The sequence below is a fragment of the Elephantulus edwardii genome, unplaced genomic scaffold (assembly GCF_000299155.1).
Source record: "Elephantulus edwardii isolate Elephantulus edwardi_28Jun2011 unplaced genomic scaffold, EleEdw1.0 scaffold00191, whole genome shotgun sequence".
Lineage (NCBI taxonomy): Eukaryota > Metazoa > Chordata > Mammalia > Macroscelidea > Macroscelididae > Elephantulus > Elephantulus edwardii.
In genome coordinates this window covers 2,339,319-2,344,729 of record NW_006399941.1, presented here as the reverse complement: position 1 = coordinate 2,344,729, position 5,411 = coordinate 2,339,319, and positions in this window count along the sequence as shown.

The window sequence follows — 5,411 nt, the reverse complement described above, 5'->3', positions numbered from 1 at the left end:
AAAATTATTTTTAAATTAAACACAACAGTAAATACTTAATATAAAATGGCCCATGGATTCTGCTTCCCGTGTAAATCTGTTGTATTATTATTATTACACGTGTTTTAATTTTCAGCTATTCAATCATAAAGGTCCAGTTGTTTCACAAAGCCAGTTTGCGATGGACTGCATTCCAGTTATGCTGTATATAGTTTGATTTATATATAAATTGCCCCATTTTCTGGCCACCCATGCTTCCAGCTTAGTATTTGCAGGATTTAATGAGTTGTATACCTGGTGCCCACCTCACTTCAGTCACTGCCATTTGGTGGCAAAGTGGACCTCTTACCGTTGAAGGAGAGGTGTGTGTGCTCAGTCCCGAGATTCTCGCTGTCCTGTCGAGTCCAGAGCTGCCCCATTCACAATACTCTGCCTGTACATCTCCTTTTGGACACCCCCCACCTCCCAAGTCATACTGTTCTATTTTATAATTTCTGTAGGGAAGAGGCTTGTGACCAGTACTAATCTTGAGTACAGTTTTTGCTTTTTTGTTCACAAGTAAATTAATGTCTACTCTTAAATGCCGTTTATCTACTCACATTTTTTCTGGGGGAAAAAATCAGATGTCAGTCCTAGCAGATGTTGCATGTAAATTGTTACTGAGTAATGATTACAACTCAGATGATTAAGACTTTTATAACAGAAAGCTCTGCTATGGTTTAATTTTTATATACAATTATGATAATTAGCACATTGTAAGAATATAAACCTTTGCTTTTTAAAGTTTATTTTTACTATTTCTTTATCACTGTTTATCATACCATCATTGCTCTCATAATGTAAATACTATACATTGAACAAATTAAATGTCAGATTTTTTATTACCATAGTTCATGTTAATAGTGAGACTTTTCAGGTGTTTAGAGATTTTTTTTTTGTTAACCTAAATGCAAAAAGTAATAGATGGTGTATAACTCTAGAGTTGAATTTTAAGGGATTCCCTAATATGTATACTATCTTTTTATCTGAAATAATAAACTATGATCTTGAAAGTGCCTGAATCAGAGCAAGCATGTCATTTGTGTTTTTGTGTTCTTAGTTTCTTTATTTTCTGAGTAAAATATAGTTTTACTTAGTATGATATTTTAATGCAGGAACTAGCATATCTTTTCTTAAATAGGTAAATAATAATTATTTTTAAGTTTTGCAGACCACGTGCATACAGTTTCTTAAGCTGCTCAGTCCTGCTGAGTAGCTTGAACTGAGTCCTGCTGATTTAAAGTTGTTGTGGACAGAGCATATACATAAATAAAGGACAGCTAGCTGTGAATTACATATTGCCAGTTCTTGTCTTAATTCAAGGAAAAGCTTTTCTAGTTAGATTACCCCTACCTTCAACACTACTCATGAAATTAACTGTTTTGACTTGGAAGTTTCTTTCCATAAACTAGATACTGGAAGTTTGTAGTTAAAATCACTTGCTGTGTATCTGAGAGCTGGACAGTGAATAAGGATAACAGAAGAATGGATGCCTGTGAGCTGTCGTGTTAGAGTACTCAACATCCCATAGACTGCAGAAAGAGCATGCATACATACATACATACATACATATATACATACATTACATGCATTTGTTCTTTTTGCAGCCTTGTACAGCATAGACTAAAAACTTTTTCCATAGTTTAGTGCCATGGACAAGCACTGCTAATTACCTTTCTCTTTTGCCTCTGGCAGTCCCAAGGAGCTCTGATGGCCTAGAGGTAAGAAATTGTTCTGCAATCTCAAAGACACGTGGTTTGAATCCACCAGTTTCTCTGTGGAAGAAGAACCAGCACTCTCCTTCCATAAGTTTTTCTGCCTCTGAAAAATCGCTAGAGGGTCAGCTGTGGGGTGGTTCTGACTCTGGACACAGCAATACAGTCCCAAGAAGATTGAGCATTTTTTTTTGCATGCTAGGAGTACTTTTTTTTAACAAGAACCCATCAGTGTAGCACACATGTAAGCATTTCTCATGGTGGTGCAAAATAAAGGGTGTTTTTGTATACATGTTTTGGAGATAAAAACGTTGACCAATTTTATACGCAGAAGAAGGAATTGTCAGATGACAACCCCCACCCTAAATCCCAGGAAAACTGGATCTATGGTCTCTGACTCTCGACTCATGTCTTCCCATCGTGAACAGATGACTATATTACTCTTTAAAGCACAGCAAACCTTGCATTTGGTCATTACTCGAAGCACAGTGGGAAGGATGACCCCCCAGCCTGATGATGACCAGACTCCAGGACTCAGGCATGGCCACACTTACCCAGCAGCAGGCAGTCCACCAGTCACAAGTCTATGTAAGTATTTTCAAAGTTTAATTTCCAACTAGCTTATTGTCTATTGTTAGATAGTACTGCTCTGTTTCACCTTTATCTCAAGAGGGGTAACCAGCAAAAGGTCTCAGTTTATCTCAGGTATCCATGGATATCCTTGACTCTTCCAAATTCTGACATAAATGTCTTTTATATTCTTTAGGAATAGCATCAGTAAGTGGTGATAGGAATGTCCATAACCTTGCAGGCCACCCTTCAAAGGTACACAGATGGTAACTTGGTTGAATTAAAATGATAACCTTGTTCTCTCAGCCCAGTGTTAAAATGTATAGGCATTTCTTCCTAGTAAAACAGTGGTCTAATAGGATAGCCACTCGGATCATAACATGCGCCTTTGAAATTTACTTTTTTTCATTTAGTGGATAGATGAGAACTTTTTTTAACGGCATCATTGTATAGGTTGGTTAAATTTCCCATTGTTGGGTGTTTGGATTGTTAACATGCTTTTTGTTATTGCAGATAGTATTAATGCAATTTTATATACAGACCTTTAAACATTTGTCTGCTAATTCTGTAGGAAGGATTTAATAAGTATTAGAATGGTACCCCTAAAAATATCAGTGGTACAAGCAGGTGCTGGCTTTGCCCACCTTCCAGCCAGTATTACAGAGAGAAGGTTCATCGATCCTTCTGGTTTTTGCCAGCTCAGAGGAGAGAGCTGTCAAACTGTCTTTTTGGTGATTTGTATTTCAAGTCAGCAGAACTTCTATATTTTGCACATTAACCCCGCATCTGTGAGACAGCTGGTTTCCACAGTCTTTGGAGTACATTAAAATTTTTTCTTTCTTAACAGTTGGGAAATGGTGCAGTGTCTAAACTTGGAGTCTTTGGAGTCCTGAGTTGCCCTATTAAAGAGATGTGGTGGTCAGTTCACATACACAGAAATTTTGTATGTAATGAAATACAAAGGGAATTCTGGTGGCCTAGTCGTAAGAAGCTGTCCTGACATCCTAAAGACAGGCGATTTGCATCCCCCAGCTGCTCCTCAGGAGAAAGATGTCGGGTAATGATTTAGATGAAAGGGTAGTCTCCTGTGCAATTGATAGCCTCTGAAGACCTACTGGAGGGTCAGCTAGGAGTTGGTTCTGCTTTAATGGTATATAGGAACACCACCAATTAAAATGAGCAAATGGAAAACTCAAACCTAAACATATGAGTAGAAATATGTCCAGACACTCCATGAAAAATGTTAATAATGAAAATAGAATTGAGAAATTACCTATAAAACATATTAGTGAATACTTAAAAAATACATAAGCTTACAGCTACCACTAAGTCAGGAGACAGACCATCGCCAGCCCCCCAGAAGCAGCCTGACTAGGGCTTCTACGCCTCAAGAGTAATTACTGCCCTGTCCCAGTGCGCTGCTCTGCATTTAGTTCGTTGGGCCAGTTTCTTTTAAAGCATACTTTTTTTTTTTAAATTTTAACTTGCAACTTCTTATTTTGCCTTTGCAAAATACTTTTTTCTCTGCTTCTTGTTGTCGATTTGGAACTGACTCATAGCTGACACTCCAGCAGGTCTTTGGGGGCTGTAAGTTGCTCAGGAGATTGCCGATCTTTCTCCCATCTGCTAGTGGATTTGAATTGCCATAGGGCTGTGGCCTGTGAGCTACTCTGTACTGTTGTCCTATTGTTATCAGATGCCACAGAGCTGACTGTGAATTATAGTGACACTGAACAGCACATCTGAACCTCACCCCTTCCTTCGTCATCCTCACAAGAGGATGAGCCCTTTGTAACATTTAGTGCATCAGACCATCTTGTTGAAGACCTTTCTTTCTTTTGATCCTGCACTTTTCCTGTTCCAATTTCCTTGTCCCCTGTGCCCTTACCAGTAATCACTGGTGGGTAGTATTTACCTCCATTCTCCTACTCCCTTCATGCCAAGACCTAGGCCACGCCTACACTGCTCTGTATCTGGAACTGGAAGCTTTCGAAGCGTTCTCCCAGAGCCTATGGCCTGGGCCACTCCTGACCGGAAGTCACACTCCACAAAAAGGGGCACCTTCTCTGACTGGCAGGTGCCCATCCCCTGGACTGGCAAAGACATCATTCATTAGCCAGGAAAACTAGCCTAGGCTCCTCTGAGGCCACCAGAAACTGCCCAGGCTGGATGTCCCACCTCTTGACACAACACTATAGACTTCTTGTTAAGTGTCTTCGAGTCATCTGACCCTATGAATGAAAAGATCTGAAACCTGTTCTATTCTGTGTCTTCCTGACACATCAGAGCGCATTTCAGCAGTCACCATGTCAATCCACCTGGTTGACGGTTTTCCTCTATGCCCCATTAAATTGAATAGTTTAATATTCTTTTAGTTTTCAAAACTTTGGGTTTTGTTGATTGCAATCACATTGTACATTTAAATGTTTCTCTGACTTCTCTCCATAGTCTTTAAGAACAAGTGATTGGATCTGAGGTTTGTTGAGACTTAACCATTTCACAGGTTCTATTGTCGCACCTAAGGTCTGGTGGGTCTTTCCCAACAATGTGATGGTAGTCGAATTCTTGACATATCATTTATTTATTTACTAGAGTGTTTTTTATTTAAAGAGAGTCTTCATCTCATTCATTTCACCTCTCAGGTATGTCTGATCAGGAGGGGGCTGGTCCTTGGAAAGGCAGAGAGGGTCAGTGAAACAGACTCTCAATGAGGGCTTGACAGAGCAACTGCAGTAGGGCTGAAGCACAGCAGAGATTGTGTGGATTGGGTTTTGATCTCAGACATGTAGAGTTGCTACAAGTTGGAGTCAAATTTGATTGCACCTAATAATAGCAGCTTGTAGAAGAAAGATAAAATTCCTACAGTTTATTTACTGGTATTCAAAACTGTTAATTCTTTATCTTCTACCAAGGTATGATGTGTTGTCATGTGCCGTCATGTCACTTGTGACTCAGAGACCCTACTGAGCCCTGCTCTATCCTGAGCCAGCCTTATTGTTTCTTACACACCTGTCCCCATTACCCCACTTAGTCAATCTATCTCATCCAGGGTCTTCCTTTCCTGCACCATCCAGCCTTTCAAGTATGACATCCCTCTCCAAGATCAGT